Source organism: Lepidochelys kempii, chromosome 17 (assembly GCF_965140285.1).
Source record: "Lepidochelys kempii isolate rLepKem1 chromosome 17, rLepKem1.hap1, whole genome shotgun sequence".
Lineage (NCBI taxonomy): Eukaryota > Metazoa > Chordata > Testudines > Cheloniidae > Lepidochelys > Lepidochelys kempii.
In genome coordinates, this window is record NC_136396.1 from 18,952,304 (window position 1) to 18,972,717 (window position 20,414).

General features: G+C 46.6%; 1 long non-coding RNA gene across 2 annotated transcripts in view; it reads right to left on the minus strand.

The window, feature by feature from the left end:
• The window catches only part of LOC144929524 (uncharacterized), a 169,614-nt gene that overhangs the window by 114,065 nt on the left and 35,135 nt on the right, over positions 1-20,414 (minus strand). The gene's annotated exons all lie outside the window — the stretch shown is intronic.

Below are 20,414 nucleotides of genomic sequence, written 5' to 3' on the forward strand. Positions count from 1 at the left end.
TATTCTTTGCTAGGTATAAATAGGAAGGAGAAAATACTCTACTACGGAGGGGGTAGGACCATTGCTGAATACCCTCAGTGCCCAGGGATGAGTAGGCTCTGCCCCTCACAAGATTCAAGCCCAAATGCTGTTCTGGTTCCTCCTGTCATGCAGATGGCCAGGCTGAAAAACCAGCAGTCTCTGTGTTGGTTTCATTCCCTGGCCATTGCCAACAGTGGTTCCTGTGGGGAATGAGAAACTATTGTGTTTATATTTTAAAACAAGACCTTCAGACAGGTTTGAGGGGTCAAGGATTATTTTTTTTAATTAAAAAAACACCCTCAAACCAGTTCTATTTGCTTTTCTTAATTTTGGTGGTGATTTTCCCTCTAATTTTCCTTTCATCCATGACCAAGCACCGATTTTACACTTCAGCCATTTACATGCACATCTCCCCATGTATTTGTATCAAATGAACATGGGCAGCCTCCAGCTCTCTGGGGATGGCAGGAACACTCACATCTTGTTGTGGCACTTTAGACAGTGTTATCTGATGGGGATTAAAAGGGAACAAGGAGGGAGAGACACTGGCTCTCTGCACAGGTCCAGAGGCGGGCAGGCTTCTTACAAATGAGTAGAGTGACCTTTTTTACCTGTTGCATTCCAAGGGCTAATAAAATGGCCAGTTTCAGATGGAATTGTTTGCTCCTAGTTCTCCTCCTATTGTGTCTTGCAGCCTATTTTGGTCACCTCCCCATACAAATACATTCCCACGGCCTCTTTGTGTTGAATGAGTTGTCACAGGCGGAGCTGAAAAGGGAAATGTTTGATGGGATGATCATGAGTAAGGCTAGGATTTAGTCATGGAATCCGTGACTTCTGCCCTGGGTGCTGCAGGGTCCCGCAGCGGCAGGGAGCTGTGAGGTACCCCTGCCGCCTAAGACAATAAGGTCCCCAAACTCCCAGCCGCTGTGGGTGGCAGGGGGGATCCCCGGCTGCCACTGCCAGTCGCAGGGAATTTTGCAGCTCCCCACGCCACGGAGGGCAGGGGGACCCTGCAGCCCCAGCTGCAGGGGTAGGGGGCTGGAGCTCCCCGCCACCCTGCATCTTTATCATGGATATTTTTAGTAAAAGTCAGGGGCAGGTCATTGGCTTCCGTTAATTTTCCTTTATTGCCCGTGACTTTTACTAAGAATATCAGGTGACAAAATCTTAGCCTCCTTCATGAGACTAGAGTTTGACTTGTGATCATCAGCTTCCAACCCTGTTTTCTTCTCAGTGGGGTTTTGTTTTAGAGGTTGCACCTCAGAACTACAAGACAGTGCTTCCAACACCCACAGGGGCTCAAAGGAAAGGGGAGGAAAGTGAACACCTGCCAGCTCCATGTCTCCTTCCTTCGTATCCCCTCTACCTTTACCAGCCCCCACCCCCCAGGCCTTTTAAGCTAAGCAACTGACTTAGGAGCTGTAAACCAGCTCTCGACAGCAGCAGTGCACAGTTCCTGCTGAAAGAAGTGTCGTTTTTCTTTGGAAGTTCCACCGGCAGAAGTAATTCTGCTACACTGATGTAAAGTCAGTGACGCTGCCTTCACACGGCCGTTACAGAACAGAACCCAGCCCCCCATGTTGATACTCCTTTCCCTACTCTTCTCTCTCAGCCTTCTGTTGGGAGCTACTTTGCATCACCGAACGATACATTACATAAATCTCCAGCTCTCCATAAGGAAAGCAACATGCCATTCTAATAAGCCAGGGAGAGGCATCCATTTGTCATCCATCGGTGACTTCTCTGCCATCAGCCTTCAAGCACCTCTGAGGTGTGCACCAACAGCCCACTTACGTCCCATTGTGGGTTACCTGTTATGTTGCAAAGACCCCCCCTTCCCCATCTGCTCATCTTTCACCTGCCCCAGAGGCAGTGCACGGCAAAAGCCTCAGGGGCTGAAGGAAGGAAGAGCGTGCATGTCTTCGGAAGTTTGTTTCTACAGAAGTCTCCCTATCCACAGGCTCGCTGGCTTCTTGGTCACTGTATTCCAGGCATACAAGAGGGCAATGGTAATTGCAGTAGCTAGCTCTAAAATGGAGGCTTACAAAGAACCAAAACCGCTCTTCATCCACTTGGTAATTTCCTGTAACTCTTACTCCACTGGCTTAAACACACATCACTCCAGGGCTCCCGGCCTTTCAATGGAACGGAGTGAAGAGCTCCAGGGTGGGTGCTGGAAGTAGCGCTTCTCCTTTCTGACAGGCATGCAGCAAAGGAATCTTGCAACAGACTTGATCTACAAAAATAATTTGTTATTTCAAGCAGCACCAGCCCCTTTGCTGCAGCTAGAGAACTTTGCTGTTTCTGTACGAGAGAGAGAACTGCAGCCTCCTAAAGCTCTAACCATGCAAGCCAAAAATCATTAATTATCAAGGGCAAGGCTAGCCTGAATTCAGGAGGACTCTTTACCAGAGACCCAGGCAAGGTTTCAGTGAGTATCAGATGCTTCTGGGTTTCAAAGCTGCTCAGCCACTTTGAAAGCTGCTCAGCCACTCAGCCATGTGGAGACCTGCTGGGAGAGCACCCCTTCAAATGATGTTCAGAGAATTATATGCTGCACATGCTGTCACTGCTTGTGGCCCCTTCTCCAAAGGAAAAGAGCATTCATTCAGGCCAGGGTTAAGACAGATGCCATTGCAGAGTAGCAAAGAGCCGGGGAAAAAAGTTGTCTCACCGAATTATATGTCACATGGCGAGAACGGCCAGGCAGGGAAAGCTTGGTTCTGCCTCCAGAGATGCCCCCTTCATGTCTCTCATCCCCCCGGGCCTCAGTTCAGTCTCTAAGACAGCTCAGGAAAGTTCAACGGATTCCCCCAGCCAGCCTTTGGACCTATCGTACATATTAGCATCTCCAACCTTGTGACTGCACCAGCAAAGTGGCAGGGCCATGACAGCAGGGAATGACTAGACCCATGACAAATGATTAATATTTATTATTTGTATTATTGTAGCACCTAACAGCCTCTAACATGGGCCAGGACCCCACGCTGCCAGTGCGGTACACAACTGAGCAGGGAGACGCTCCCTGCCCCAAAGACAAACCTGGGCTGTGAGCAAACCTGTCAGCTGCTACCCAAACGTCAGTTCAGGCTCAGCCAAGGTTCTGCTGGCTGAGACTGGACCCAGGCGCAGGACAGTCTTTCCCTCTACGCTGCACACAGGCATGTAAAGACATGAAGGACGAGGGAGGTTGCATGCTGCCCTCTCCCCAGCAAAGGACAGCCAAAAGGAAATCCCAGCTCAAGATACCTATTCTGGTTGTTTCCAGTTCTTACATTGCACACGCACCAGCCCTCAGGACAAAAGTATGCAACGCTGGAGGGGAAATTGCAGGGTTTGGACTTGATACCAGGTAGTAATCCCTTTGTTCCATAGATCTCAAAGCATTTTACAAAGGCGGTCAGGATCATTATTCCCGTTTAACCAACAGGGAAGCCAAGCCACAAAGGCAAAAGGGACTAGGCCAAGATCACCCAGCAGGCCCAGGGAAGAGCCAGGAATAAAACCCAGATCTCCTAAGTCCCAGTTCAGTGCTCCATCCACTGGGCAACACTGCCCAGGTAAAAACAGAGTGGGCCTGGTTATCCCTGGTACAGCATAGCTGGTGAGCAAGCTGAGGATGTGGGATGTATAAGTCTCCATACCCTTCCTATCCCGTCTAGATTGGTCCATTAACTGCTCTGCTGTCACTGTTCTTGCCCTAAGTCAGATTTTCTGGGAACAATCAAGTGGCCAGAGTTTGTTCTCACTTACAGTAAAACTGAAGTGAGTCAAGGGCTATTCAGATTGCACAGGGCTTATCCCCTCCTCTTACGTGAAAGAGGCACGGCTCTGCAATGACGTTACTCAGATGCAGATGTGCGAGGGGACAAATGTGTCACTCGGCAGCACAGTCTTCAGGAACTTTAGTACTGGGCTGAGTCTAACTCAGCCATAACACAGAAGTGGTGGCCAGAGCCCCGATCTCATCTGCTTCCCAGCCTCAAGGACAATCAGCCTTGCCAGGCCACACCCACCTACCCCTTTCCATCCTCCCTGATGGAGACAGACAACTGGATCAGATGCCTCTGGGCACTGAACACTCTGCGTCTCCAGATTTCACATCCACTCTGCTTAGCTTTTGCCACCGACGGTTCATTAGCCTTAACCAACCACAGAGAAGAGCCAGAAGCAGGCTGGCTTGAAGGTCAGCTTCCATCCTGCACCAGAAACTAGTGACAGACCATTTCCCCAATCACACATGCAAAGTGGTTGCACTTATATGCACACGTCACACTTCAACTGCAGGTTGTGAGTTTCCAGTTGTTAGCCCCACCTACCAGAGGAGCTTGCCAATTACTTGTTAAGTGCTCCAAAGGCTCACCATCCCCTTTGTGAACTATTCGGCCCATTTTACAGATATGGCAACTGAGGCATAGAGGCATAAATGACAACCCCAAGGTCACACAGTAAATCACCCTCATGAAAAATACGTGCCTGTTTCTCTGGGGCTCTTCTTCAAGAGTTCTTATGGTAGCCCATAAAAACTGTCTACCTTTATCACTTCTCGCCACAGACACTCATACCGTTACAATTCATTTCCCTCTCAATGTCTCTTCCTCTCTCTGAAATCGCGTCCCGTTACCAAACTAGTAATTTAAACTTCAGTTGCTCACTGAACGGTAAGCTACGAATGACAACAAATTGGGCTTTTCCTATTGTTTGTTTTTCAAATTGGGCAAGCAGTTCATTTCCCAATTACCATGAAGTGGAGAACTGAAGGTTAATCATATTGGGTTTTTATCCCATGCTACCCACAAATGAGGTTTCAGGTTTTTTTCTCCAGCTCATCTAGTCTAATCCTCTTCCCATGGAGGACGATTCTCTACAGCATCTTCTGGAACGTCGTGTGTCATCATCACATGCACTAATCCATCAACTATGCTACATCCAGAAAGCAAACTCCAAAATTTTGCTGATTTGTGCCAAGCAGATTTTGACAGAATGAAAGGACACAGCTTGACTGACTTTCAGTGAACTGTTTACTTCACATATTAAATAGGAAACCACTGAAAGAACCACAGATATCTCCTTAAGCTCTTACACCAGACCATTTAATGACCTTAACATTGAGAAAGCTCCTAAGACCATCTTCAGGATTTGAGCTACTTGCCCTACTAGAGAAGTGATATTTCTTTCTCTCATCGTCAAAAGTGAGCTACCAACTACTGGAACTCAGAACTTCCTGGCTCCCAATGTTCTTTTCAGGCCACTGACTATTATCCCTAAGAACAGTTATTTTTGGCTCACAGGCTCAACAATGGCTGCTTGAGAGACAGCGTGTGTGTGTGGGCACAGTCCCAAGGGTTAATTTTTGCTAATTTAATTTGGAAGAGCATTTGGTCATTAAGTGCCTTGAAAGAAAAGAGTTTCTGCAGCAATTTGCTCTCTCTCAGTCTTTTAAATTTGATTATGGCAAACAACTGTAATCAGTATTGACATACATTCAGGAAAACAAAGGAAAACCCACACTTTTATACCCATTTAACCTGTGTCTCTTTCCTCCGGTCACAAAATTCTACCGGGGGGCCTGGATGCCTCCTAGGATACAAGGGGTGTTCAGATCTCGGTCACTAGTTAAGGTTTGGCCTCAAGCAGAAGTGGCTACAAATCACTGCCTAGGAGATGGCCAGTCTCTGGGTGAAATAAGCCAGTGCTTTCAGTCCAATTCCTAAATGGGCAGGTGTTCATGGCCAGGCCTAGGTGCTCTTCTCACCCTTAGAGGTGGTTCTTCCAGATCCAGGCAGGATAGAGACGTCAGAGCATTCCTTGCTGTATGTTTTCTGGGGACGCATGGACCTTCTATCACCGGTTCTGTCCAGCACACATCTGTCACGAGCCCTAAGTTTCATTATTAAAATCCCATTTACATTCAAACCTGGCTCTACTCTCTGATTAAAGAGAGAACCCTATTAAAAGAAATACAGAGCGACAGTCATTCTCATAGATGCAATGCAAAGTGCTCCATGAACCACAGTCATTACAGCAGTGTGGGGAGGGAGACAAGTTTGTAGATGAAGCATTGGCTAGAGAAGTGTAAGCAGATCTAGCATGATGCCATTATTCCAGAGAGAGATTCAGTGACGAACCAGTGGCTGCAGACTCAAGAGGGAGTTGCAGAGTGAGTGCAAAGAGGAACAGTGTAGAAAGTTATGGCAATGTTCACATTTAGTAGCTGTGAGATACAAACAAACCATATCACAATAGGTAGGGACAATCAGGGCACTGCTATTAAAGAAAACAAACCACCAAGCTCTCTCTAAAAGCCAGCCTACAAGGCTCCTCTCACTGGTTGGTTCTCAATCTAAATGGGTTTCCATAGCCATTAGCAGGCAGACATAGAATGCCTGATAGTTCTTAAAACTACAATACCCACCTGGTGAAGTGAAGAAACAGATTGACAGGGCCAGAAGGGTACCCAGAAGTCACCTACTACAGGACAGGCCCAACAAAGAAAGTAACAGAACGCCACTAGCCATCACCTTTAGCCCCCAACTAAAACCTCTCCAACGCATCATCAAGGATCTACAACCTATTCTGAAGGACGACCCATCACTCTCACAGATCTTGGGAGACAGGCCAGTCCTTGCTTACAGACAGCCCCCCAACCTGAAGCAAATACTCACCAGCAACCACACACCACACAACAGAACCACTAACCCAGGAACCTATCCTCGCAACAAAGCCCGTTGCCAACTGTGTCCACATATCTATTCAGGGGACACCGTCATAGGGCCTAATCACATCAACCACACTATCAGAGGCTCGTTCACCTGCACATCTACCAATGTGATATATGCCATCATGTGCCAGCAATGCCCCTCTACCACGTACATTGGCCAAACTGGGCAGTCTCTACGTAAAACAATAAATGGACACGAATCAGACGTCAAGAATTGTAACATTCAAAAACCAGTAGGAGAACACTTCAATCTCCCTGGACACTCAATAACAGACTTAAAAGTCACCATTCTTCAACAAAAATAACCTTCAAAACCAGACTCCAACGAGAAACTGCAGAACTGGAATTAATTTGCGAACTTGACACCATCAAATTAGGCCTGAATAAAGACTGGGAGTGGCTGGGTCACTACAAAAAATAATTTCCCCTCTGTTGATACTCACACCTTCTTGGCAACTGTTGGGAATGGCCCACATCCACCCTGACTGAATTGGCCTCGTTAGCACTGACCCTGCACTTGATAAGGCAACTCCCATCTTTTCATGTACTACATATTTATACCTGCTTACTGTATTTTTCCATTCCATGCATCTGATGAAGTGGGTTATAGCCCGCGAAAGCTTATGACCAAACACATTTGTTAGTCTCTAAGGTGCCACAAGGACTCCTCCTTGTTTTTACTGCTACAGCTAACACGGCTACCCCTCTGAGACAGAGAAGTGTTTTCCCATGCACTATAAATGGGCGAGTGAGATCAATAGGATTCAAATACAGCTGAATGAAACCAGTACACTGCTTTTAATACAGGATGTCACAGTGACTCCGGTATTGACGGCATACCAGGAAAGGCACTTCAGAAACATAAATATAGGTACAGCCAATGCCAGGAGAGATGTACTCACCCTTCCAGTTTATTCTAGGATCAGGGTATGTTTAGTAAACTATGAAACACACCAGATAAACAGGCTGCCCAGGGTAAATAGGAGTGACTCAAGTCCCAGAGGAACCAGATACATGATTTTGGAACTTGTTGTGGTTTACAAGGGGGGGATTCGTAGCAATGGCAGTTGGGTCAGTATTCATGAAGAATTTGTGACTTTTACCAAGGAAACATGCGCCTGGCATTTTGGAGAGGGCCTAGGTCCTTTTTTCCCCCCTTTTATTCATAGTTACAAATGGTCACAATTTTAAAGCTAACACAGTTCTCAGGACAACAGCTAAGTAGCCACAATCATAACCCATGTGGCATTCTGCAGTCCTCCCAACTGTTAGTTGCTGAGAAATAAAGGATATAACATTGTCCACCAAACTTGTTCTCTTTTTAGGTTTTTCTCAGATACAAATAATAAAGTAGTGCAGTAGCACCGAGGCACCCCATTCATGGACCAGCACCCCATTGTGCTAGGTGCTGTACAAACACCAAACAAAAAGACGGTCCCTTGCATCTTTCTTGGACAAACTCTTTCAAGACTCCGATGTTTATAATGTAAAAACCGTGCACTAACTGTTTCCAGGATAAGCTATAGGCAGAAGCAATCTTCTGTAGGCCAGCACCGATGGGCAATGCCCACTCTGGCCCAACCTTCACCTCCAGAAGTAGAAACAGAGGGGAAGGAACACCACCCCACCTGCTGGAAAGGGGTCCCAAGCTAAGCACCAAGAAATAGAGGCACCCAGTGTCACTGGACGCTTTGACAGTCTTGGCCCAGATGTGCACAGTGATCATAGAATATCAGGGCTGGAAGGGACCTCAGGAGGTCATCTAGTCCAACCCCCTGCTCAAAGCAGGACCAATCCCCAACTAAATCATCCCAGCTAGGGTTTTGTCAAGCCTGACCTTAAAAATAACTAAGGAAGGAGATTCCACCACTTCCCTAGGTAATGCATTCCAGTGTTTCACCACCCTCCTTTTGAAAAAGTTTTTCCTAATATCCAATCTAAACCTCCCCCACTGCAACTTGAGACCATCACTCCTTGTTCTGTCATCAGCTACCACTGAGAACAACCTAGATCCATCCTCTTTGGAACTCCCTTTTAGGTAGTTGAAAGCAGCTATCAAATCCCCCCTCATTCTTCTCTTCCGCAGACTAAACAATCCCAGTTCCCTCAGCCTCTCCTCAGAAGTCATGTGTTCCAGACCCCTAATCATTTTTGTTGCCCTCTGCTGGACGCTTTCCAATTTTTTCACATCTTTCTTGTAGTGTGGGGCCCAAAACTGGACACAGTACTCCAGATGAGGCCTCACCAATGTCAAATAGAGGGGAACAATCATGTCCCTCGATCTGCTGGCAATGCCCCTACATATACATCCCACAATGCCATTGGCCTTCTTGGCAACAAGGGCACGCTGTTGACTCATATCCAGCTTCTCATCCACTATAACCCCTAGGTCCTTTTCTGCAGAACTGCTGCCGAGCCATTCGGTCCCTAGTCTGTAGCGGTGCATGGGATTCTTCTGTCCTAAGTGCAGGACTCCACTTGTCCTTGTTGAACCTCATCAGATTTCTTTTGGCCCAATCCTCCAATTTGTCTAGGTCCCTCTGTATCCTATCCCTCCCCTCCAGCATATCTACCTCTCCTCCCAGATTAGTGTCATCTGCAAACTTGCTGAGGGTGCAGTCCACGCCATCCTCCAGATCATTAATGAAGATATTGAACAAAACCAGCCCCAAGACCAACCCTTGGGGCACTCCACTGGATACCGGCTGCCAACTACACATGGAGCCATTGATCACTACCCGTTGAGCCCGACAATCTAGCCAGCTTTCTATCCACCTTATAGTTCATTCCTCCAGCCCATACTTCTTTAACTTGTGATGAAGTTAACGTTGCTGCGAGAACATCCAGGTGCCCTGCTTATTCTGCGTGCAGAAGGACACTTTACATAGCTCTAGCTCTTTCCAGCCAAGGATCTCAAAGCAATTTAGAGATGTTAATTAATTCAAGCTGTTTTGAGAAGCTTTTGAACATTTAAGGCCTGCTCCTGTCCAACATGCTCTGTGCCACATATTTTGCACCTCCTAGATTCTTACAGCATGTCTATCGCCGTACCCTTTTGAAGACATGTGTCCGCAAGATGCCTGATCATCCTGCAGGTGCTCCCATGCTACGTAACTATCGTAATGGAATCTCAGCGCATCTGAGTACCAGTGTGGGGGCAAGCTATTTCCTCCTTAAGCATCTTGGAAAGTGGGATGTTAAACTGGAAAGGGTCAGAGAAGAGCGACAGGCATGTGTTGATGTCTAGAAAACCTGCCTTACAATGAGAGTGTACAGAAGCCCAGTTTAGTTAGTTTATCCAAGAGAAAATTGAGATGGGAATTGAACACAGTCTATGGAGTAACCTAAACAGGAAGATGATTTCTGATCTAGCAGATAAAAAGATCCCAGTGGCTGGAAGCCAGTCAAATTCAGAGTAAAAAAATAAGGCACACTTTTTTTTTTTTTAAACCTTCAAGGTAATTAATCATTGTAACATCTTACCTGAGGACGTGATGGATTCTCCATCACACAAAGTCCTTAAATCAAGACTGGACGTCTTTCTAAAAGACACACTGCAGCTCAACCGGAAATGATGGGTTTGATGCAGGAGTTCTGAGGGGAAATTCTATGGCCTGTGTAACACAGGATGTCAGAGATAATGGCCTCCAGATCTGTGAACTATCATCTTTTCCATTTCTTTTTAAATGGATGGTGCCGTTAGCTCTGGGAATCCACACTTTACAGCGCTTTTGATTTTAAAGTGACAGGACAGTTTGAATGCAAGGAACACAAATTGCCAAACAATATTTTCAATTCCCCTCCCCCACCAAAAATGTTTGCTCCAGTTCAAGTCATCAGCCCCGTACTTTCCTATATCCAAGTCCCTTATTCTGTCGTCCTCAAGACCAAACACCGTGCTGCTGCAGTTTAAGCACAATTCCCATAAGCTCTAAAAAATAGTCTCTAAAACAGTTGCTTTAATTCTAGAGAATTAGAACCGTTTTCCAGTTAAAATTTGTGGGTCTGAGATCGTGATAATTGCCCTGGTTCTCCCCCCCAAAAACAGCTACAGAGAGATGTCAGAACTGATGAGCAACTTTATATAAGCAAATGCTATGCGGTTTCCAATGATTGGAGGAACTGAGGGTTTCTGGTTAGTGACTACTAGCTAGACCATATGTATGCTTCTAGATGACACTGTATCAGAAAGGATGGACTTGTGGTTAAAGCACTGGGCTGGGACTCAGGAGATCTACATTTAATTCCAAGTTCCACCACAGAGAGAGTGAGTGTGTGTGTGTGTACGTACAAAGCTCCTAATCTCCCCTCCAAAACCCTCCCTGCTACCTCCTTTATCAATCAATCACTGGGTGCCACCACCATCCTGCCTATCGCTCAGGCCCAGAACCTGGGTGTCATCTTCGACTCGGACCTCTCTCTGGGTCCTCGCATCCAAGCTGTGATCAAATCTGGCAGATTCTTTCTGAAGAACATAAAATACGACCTTTCCTATCCATCCACATCCAAGCTCTTATTGTCTTGTGCCTTGATTACTGCAACATCCTACTCTCTGCTTTCTGGCCTTGACTAATCCAATCTTGCCCCCTCATCTCCATTCAGACTATTGCATTCTCCCGGCCTGCAGGTTTGACCATGTCATCCCTCCACCAGTTCCCGCTTCTCTGTGGCATCATGCATAAGCTGCTTGTCTTCACTTTCAAGGCCCTGCATGATCCATCTCACCCTACACATCCTCACTTCTTCGCTATTGAGATGTCCATTCTTGCCTCTGATCGGCCCATGGTGCTGGCCTCCATCGCACACTTGTTCAATTTTCTAATAAGCACCTTCGTGCTGTCTCCCACCTTGGCAGGATCAGCAAAACTAACCAATTATCCCTCCTTCCAAACCCTCCTCAATTCTTGACAATAGTCAGCCTGCTGGTATGCTGAGACCACAGCCGATCAGACTGACAGATATTGTCTCATTGTTTCTTTGTACTCCTCCGTCTGTCTGTCGTCATCGATTGTCTTCTACTTTGATTGTAAATTCCTTGGGGCAGGGACTGTCTCTTTGTTCTGGGTTTGTATACCACCTAGCACAATGGGATCCTGGTCAGCGATGGGGACTGCTGGGAGCTACCACAATGCATATATTAAATAATACTGTGTACGTACAGTGCCTGGCACAATGGGTCTCAGATCTCGGCTGGGACTCTGAGCTGTACCACTCTACAAATCAGGTGGATGTTTATGTTCTTGAGGCTTCTTGCCAATATGGAAGGTACACTGAGCAGAACTTACCGTGTTTTCATAAAGTCTTTGCTCGAGCTGGATATGAGCAACCAGTCTCCTGCTTCCGCTAGAACCTGCATGGACTGCGTAGGAGTACTGCACTGGCTTAGATAAAGAGACCATTAAAAATTAAACCACAGTGGATCCGGTCAAAGCAGAGGGGAAGTATTAAGTGGGGCCCTGCAGGGGCAGTGTTTAGACCTTTGCCGTTGTTAATCTACATGAATGAATCTACCCAGAGAGATCAATAGTAAAGTAGTTACAGCTGCTGCTGACAAAAAAAACAAAACCAAACAAACCTGGGGGCGACGAACAAAGACATGAGCAAATGCAATTTAGAGGCCCTGCATGTAAACCTTGGCAAGCAATCCAGGAGGAGAGAACAAATGTAACCGTGCTAGGCGGGTCAGTTGCAGGACTGAACATGGAGGAGGAAGGCTGTGCCAGTCCCCGAGTGTGAGGACAGCCTCAGCACAGAACTCGTATTCTGTTGGAACGATGCACTTCTATCCTAGCGCTTCGGCTTCCTTTGGCTGCAAGCCAATCTGTAACCATGGAAACAATGCACCCAGAAGCAAGGCCACATGAGGCCTGAACGCCGGCTCTAGCTGCGCTCCTGGCGTCCCCGAAGCACGTTGCCTAGCCTCGCCTGTCCTTTACGGGTCCCTCACTGCCCACTCGTGTTGGGGGGGCACTCAGCTCCTCTGATGCACAAATCAGCCACTCCTCGGGGAAGTCCGCAGAAGTGCAGGGCCTGCAGCAGGACCAAAGTCCTGACGGGGCAGCGTTAAACTGGCTCTTTCAGCCCCAGCCCCAGCCGGGAGCGATTGTGTTTAATAGCCTGGGTACAAGGGTAAGAAAATTCACACTCCCCTAGAAGCTCTGATCCCAAGCCCCTCCCTCTGGCGTGCCCCGCCTGACACGGGGAGGGCTGCCCCGCCTCACTTATCATGGAAGCAGCGTGGCCTAGAGCAGGGGTTCTCAATCTTTTCCTTTCTGAGCCCCCCCGCCCCGACATGCCATTAAAAACTCCATGGCCCACCTGTGCCACAACAATTGTTCTTCTGCATGTAAAAGCCAGGGCCAGTGTTAGGAGGTAGCAAGGAGGGCTCTTGCCTGGGTGCCCATGCCACAGGGGGCACTGCGAAGCTAAGCTGCTCAGGCTCCTGCTTCAGCCCCATGCAAGGGGGCTTCGGCTTTCTGCCCTGGGCCCCAGCGAGTCCAACACTGGCCCTGCTTGAGGGCCACCCTGAAACCTGCTCGTGGCCCTCCAGGGAGCCCTGCCCCCCTGGTTGAGAACCACGAGCCTAGGAGAGTGCTGGGCGGGAGGAAGTCCTGAGTTCTAATGCAAGTCAGTCGCTGCACCTCTCTGGGTCACTGAAATGAGCTACAAAGTACCAACCTACCTACTTCAGACAGTGTTGTGCGGGTCAGTCAATGTGTGAACAGCACGACATATGGACAAGGTTTCTGAAGGAATTCAAAGGCGCTTTTCATATCGGAGACTCTGTTGTGCCTGGGTTATCCCTGAGCTGTCCACTGCATCCAAGACTCATGTATTTGCTTGTCAGCTAGGCAGTGGTGTTAAAGCAGCTCTCTGGTTAGCTACTTGCCCGCACAAAGAGCAAGAGCATGCAGCCACGAGGCGGCTAGGTGTCCGTTCTATGGCACGTGAGACCATATTCAAAAGGTAATGCTGTTCACTTTGGTTGCCTGGTGCTAATGTGAGTTAAGCGGCTGTGCGATCAGCACTCATGATGAGTCACTCTACCTAGGTGAGTAGTCCCATTGACTACAAGGGCCAGTTAGTGCTAGTATTCGTAAGTACTGTGGTAGCACCTAGAAGCCCCAGTTGCAGACCAGGACCCCACTGTGCTAAGCGCTGTACATACACAGAGGAAAATAAAATGGTCCCTGGTTCATAGAGTTTGCAATCTAAATATAAGACAGCAGGTGTTTACAGATAGACACAGGAGAGCACAGGGAAGCAAGTGCTAACGCAGCTGTGGTTGGTACATGGCAGACATCTAGGATCTAGACCGAGACTTTCCAATGCACTTAAGAACATAAGAATGGCCATACGGGGTCAGACCAAAGGTCCATCTAGCCCAATATCCTGTCTTCTGACAGTGGCCAATGCCAGGTGCTCCAGAGGGAATGACCAGAACAGGTAATCATCAAGTGATCCATCCCCTGTTGTCCAGTCCCAGCTTCTGGCAAACAGAGGCTAGGGACGCCATCCATGCCCGTCCTGGCTAATAGCCATTGACGGACCTATCCTCCATGAATTTATCTAGTTCTTTTTTGAACCCTGTTATAGTCTTGGCCTTCACAACATCCTCTGGCAAGGAGTTCCACAGATTGACTGTGCATTGTGTGAAGAAATACTTCCTTTTATTTGTTTTAAACCTGCTGTCTATTAATTTCATTTGGTGACTCCTAGTTCTTGTGTTATGGGAAGGAGTAAATAACACTTTCAGATAGGTCAGTGAACAGCCCGTGGAGGATAACAGTGTAGTCATTACACACCTTGTATTCCAGCATCCTATTCCCTCTCTTGTTTAGCAGTTGTGGATGACTACCCAACAAAGAGTTACACTCTTCAATAGTGACATTTGTTCAAGTTGTACTAAATGGTCATACTGGTGTTCTGCTCTGCCAACATTCATGCTGGCCATTCTTATGCTACTAAGAACACGTGTCTTAAAAGTACAACCACAAGTTATTGCGCATGATTTAGTTGATTTTGTTGGGGATTGGTCCTGCTTTGAGCAGGGGGTTGGACTAGATGACCTCCTAAGGTCCCTTCCAACCCTGATAGTCTATGATTCTATGATGAAGAGATTGCTGGGTGAAAGTCTCTGCCCTGTGTGATGCAGGTCATCAGACTAGAGGATGGTCCACAATTGTCCTTTCTGGCCTCAAAATCTATGTATCTACACAAAGAGGATAGGCCTGTTGCAGAATTTTCCAGGTCTGGGAGTATCTCTTTAGAAAAGGTGTTACCCAACACACAGTATTACATAATGGCTGCTGGGAGTCTGGTTTCCTACTATACTTTATCTGGGGTTTCTGGAACAAACAGCAGTTTTCATTATTAAAGCTTTTGGCAATGAATGCGGAGGAAAATCATTAACAGATTTTTGTAAATTCTCTGCAATTTCCTTAATAACTATCTTGGGAAAATTGTAACTAATTCAGGCTGAATTCAAGTGGAATAAAAATAAGTACTATTTGTCCTAATGCCGTTTTGTTTTGTTGTCGTTGTTGTTTAATTATACAATTATTCTATTGTTCTCCTCATTAGGGTGAGTGAGCCTGCGCTGGATAATACTTCACACAAACATTTTAGAGCTGCTAGACAGTTAAATGAATGCAGATTGCGTAAGAATGGCAATGTTTACATCAAAATTGAATTTTTTTTCTTTTAAGATCTGTTCTAGTCCAAACAGGTATTATTCTGGGGAAGTTCTCTGCCCTGTGTTATGCAGGAGGTCAGACTGAACGATCACTTCTGGGTTTATAATCTATTAATTGTTCTTGTAAAATAAATTTGGTGCTATATTCATTGCACTCCTAACTGACCTGAGCTGAACAATTCCTTCAACCCCATAGCCCACCCCCAGCATATAGCTCTTCATAAGTCTTAGGCACTTATATACCTGTCACCATAGTATCTGAGTGCCTCACAGTCTCTCATATGTTTATCTCTCAACCTCTCTGTGACGTAGGGCAAGTCTATTATCCCCATTGTACAGACTGGGAATTGAGGCACGGAGGTGCTAAATGGCTGACCCAAGGTCATACAGGAAGTCTGTGGCGAGCTGGGACTTGAACCCACACCCCTCAAGTTGTAGGCTAGTGCCCTCACCACTAAACCATCCTGCCACCCCTTACTCATGCTCAGTAATGCCTTATTCCATGAGCCGTCCCACTGACATCATTATATACTATGGCATGTAAAATCAATGGAACTACTCAACTCCAAGGTTAGCAGAATTTGGCCCATGGTTATAACAGGAACAAATTTCCAAGAGAATTCAGGGATAGATTTTCAGCACCCACAATCAGGGGCAGATACTCAAAAGAGCTCAGGTATATATACAGGTGCTAAGCCCTTTTGATTATTCTGTCTCTAGTAAAGCTTGCCAGAGAGATTGTTTATAACCTACCCCTTGGTTTACTCATAACTTTCAGACAACACTATAACCCCTCTTCTTTTGAGCTCAAGTTTTTTATGCCTGGTCTTACTTAAAAAAAAAAAAAAGAATTCTGGGGGGAATAACCATTCATGTGTTTAACTTGCTCATTCTAAGCTCTCTCGGGGCATGGTCCTTGTCACTTTATCAGTGCATAAAGCCCCTAGCAGGCTGTTGATGCTACGCAAAGTCATCATGCGCCCGCAGAATCTAACAACTCAGAGTGATCACCCCTGAAAGCTTAGCCTTGGTCTTAGTTTATTGCCGGTTTCTGTGCCTTTTAAAAGATGAATGATTCCAGGCATGTTCTGCAGGAGTAATTGGGTCTAGGTATTTTGAGAACAAAAACTTTAGCATCCTCCTGATGTACCCAGAGGAGTATAGGGTTAGAATGGAAAGCACTGGAAAAGGAAGAGGCTCATTAGCTACTGAATAAGAAACAGGTTGTGTGTTGACGATTCATGCACCCAGCTGTCGCAGGACGACACAAGGAAACGGAGCCGCATTTCACATCAAGTGCTAAACACTCTTGTCTCCTGGCCATTGCCAGCACTGAGTCCTGCTGAAGTAGACATGGTCGGATATCCCTAACAATGTGCAGTCTATTGTATGGTACCAGCTTTGTGCATATGAGCTAATTATGTTGCCCTCTAGTGGCAGGACCCACACAGTGGATAAAGACCTACTCCTGTTAAACAGCATGAAAGCACTCCCCTCTTCCAGAAATCTCAGCCCCCACACTATTGCCTGGTTTTCAGGAAAATACTCTGTACTGAGAAAACAAATTTAAAAGCCATGTAAAAAAACAACACCCCACAATTATTAAATTAATCTCATGATTTGGGGGGGGGGGTTTACAATATTAGAATTGCCTCCAACTACTGAGAATAAAGCAGAGAATAAACTCTGCTGTCTGATACAGCTTCTCCCAAAGGACCACTCCTTAACAAACTTAGCAACAATACAAAGACAGAAAATTTGTTCACATGCTAAGAAAAAGAACTTATAAGTCTCTGTCCCACAGGTCAAGCTACAGTCACCTGCCGTAACAGTAGGATTTCTATTACAGTAGCATCTAAATGCACCAACCAGGATCACGGCTCCAAATCGATGTTCTGGACACACTACCCCTAGATCTAATGGGAGCTGAATTCTGGTCACCATGCCTACACCCCTGGGATAACCATTTTCAGCACAATTTGGGAGGAAGTATGGGGGGGGGGGGAGGAATAAGGGAGCGACAGGTTGGGCTCAGCCTTACCTGTGATCTGGCAGCTGTCCCCCCAGCTGAATGTGATAGGGAGACTTAATGATAACGACTGACCCCAGCTGCAGGTGAGGATCAGAGATGACTCCATAAACAGAGTGGAGAACTCAGGTAGGAGGGAACCCATAGGGAGTTAAAAGGCAGCTTGGAGTGAGCTGGGCGAAGGGCCTGGAGAAAGGCTTTACCATAAGCTGTAGCTGGAGGAAGCAGCACAAGGCCCCGTAGGAAGATGGTAAGCCTGGAGTAGGCAGGAAGGTACCATAAACCCCGCCAGAGTGAAGGCTGACCCTGGGAGGGCAGAGACCCAAGCTCTAACCAGTGGTGAAGTGCAGAGGGGCCAGGGGGACACATGGAGGGGCAGTTATGTGACCCCTGAGAAGACTATGGTTATCCCATAATGGGAGGGCAGCATTTTGGATTGACTCTTTGGGGATAACTGTGGGCTGTGCCCAGGAAAGGCCATGAAAAGCCTGCAGGATGTGGGGCCAGGAAAAGGGGGTGGAATGAATAAAGCCCAGCAGCAGAATTGCTTGAATTGCTGGTGTGTGTTTGTGAGGCAACAACTAGGGACCCAACAGAGAGAGAAATTCTGGTGAGGAGGCTTTAGGTGCATAGTTTGGCCAGACACCCTACCTCGGTGGGACTGAGTTTTCAACGTCCTCTTGACTCCTGCGAGGTGGGTCCACACCCCTCCGCCATGCAGGCTTTAACCAACGCAGTCACAGATCAGACAGACAACCCCATTGTGCCAAAACCAGAGATTAAAAAACCCTTTGGCCCCACAGCAGTGAAAGACAGGCAGCTGACTCGCTCCTATAGGTTTGGTGTAAAGCCATTTTAGACCTGCCACAGAGCTCTTCCACTGGGACAGAGAGACCATGCGAGACAACCCGCTGCTTCCATTACCCTTTCCTGCAACGCTTGGTCAGTAGATGGAAAATTCGACTCTTCCAGGCGAATAGAGACTTGGCTCTTCCGAAAGTCATATTAGTAAATCCAGCAACTGTGTCTGCTACCGTTACCCTGTGTTCCCACATTTACCAAGGCTCTGTGAGGCTGAATGATGGGATAATCTAGGACTAATACACCCTTGTGTCAGAGCCCTGGTTAATGAGAGAAATGGATAACTGAGCAGGCTGGAAAATGGATTCTCCATCTCATGAAAAATGGAGACGTCCTAGAGGGGGAAGGAAAATTTTCACACAGTGAAATTCTGAAAAAAGTTTCATTTGGATTTTTAAAAATTGATCAATTTTAAATGTTTCCATCTCAACCATTTAATTTTTTCCCATAAAATAAATTTCTGAATGAAGTTGTTTTGAAACAAAAAATTAAATCCGACATTCCATTCCTCAAATGTCGACAATGGACAATCTGACATTTTCAAATTTGTTTTTTTTTCCAACTTTTTTTTCAAAAACAAAACTTCAGCAAATTCTGTGTGATTTCAAGAAGAAAAAAAAACTGTTTAATCGAAATGGCATTTTCCAACAGAAAACTGTTTTGACCAAAAAAAAATTAAACCAGCTCTAATGGATAGCACAGAATTCCCCATGCACTGGGGGAGTGAGAGTGTCTTTGACAATTTTGGTTGCTAGTACCTCTAAACTGCTTATCATGAAAGCTGTTTTGCTTAATTAATGGAAGATCCCCATAGCTTACCCAGTATGATAGGATCCAGATTTGCAGAGTGGGGCCAATTTTAAAGAGATCCATTTGGGCTGTTGGCAGTATAGAATGCACCCTGGGTCTCTAATAAATTGAGCAAAGAAAGTCAAATCAGATGTAGGACTGAGACGTAAAGTCAGTCAGCCAGTGTATGCAATAGCAAATAGCTCTGATGCTGAGCACCAGGTCAAAGGATTTCGAGGTTAGCAGAGACTGCAGCACCAATCCTGAGCAGCTGCAGTGGGGAACTTCAGGGACTGAAGTCTTAGATTTGGCTACCTCAATGTACATCACTGTCCAGTTTTTAGGCTCTGTATTCAGCTTTGATGTTTTCTGTGGGCCTTGCACTATGCCCGTCAGCAGGATTAGACACCTGGGAGATATCACCATAAGAGAGATTCATTGCCATTTGTCATGTTGGGAGGTTATTCACAAAACACAGCGATTTGGAGGGGAGTGAGAGGAAATCAGCTAGCACTCCAGTCAGCAAGCAGATCCCTTTGACACCCTGCAGTCATCTCCCTACATAAAGACCCCAGCACTGCTCTCTTGGGAGGTGCTGGCTGGTAATAGCTATTGTGTTTGACATTTGATGGCAAGAAAGAGCTGAAAGCTACTGCAGCATATGGAACAAGTTTTCGCAGTGTTATTTACGGTGTTTCCCTGGAGATGGGCCTCACAGACTTTTCCAGCTCAGAGAGGAAGTGGAGAAATATTTACCTCCCTCCCCCCCCCCCCCAAATCTGTTCTCATTAAGGCAGTTAAAAGTAAACGAGAAACAATGTGGAAACTCCGGCTCTTCTGTTCCTGTAAACACTCCTGCTGCTTGGAAAAAACAGTTAGGGTGACCGGAGCCATGGCAGGGTGCGACGGCCTGGTGAACGCAAGGGCCAGTTTCGCTCAATGCAAAAGGACCTTCACCAGCACCTGACACTGCAAAGGATTTAGCACCCAGTGGGGAAGGGTGCTCAGCAGTCTGGGTGCAGCGGACAAATGGTTTCCCAAAGTTTTATGACACTGTGTGAAGATTAAGTTTTGTGTTTCATTTTCCTGGGTGGTTGGGAGACAATGGTTGGGCAACCCCTCAACTGCCTCATTACTTCCACACACACCCCACCAAGGACAGGTAGGGATAAATACCACCTAACACAGCCAGTCTGCTTCCACAGCCTCCCAGGCCCCCCTCTTCCAAGACTAACCCTATTATCATTGGTTTCAGAGTAGCAGCCGTGTTAGTCTGTATTCGCAAAAAGAAGAGG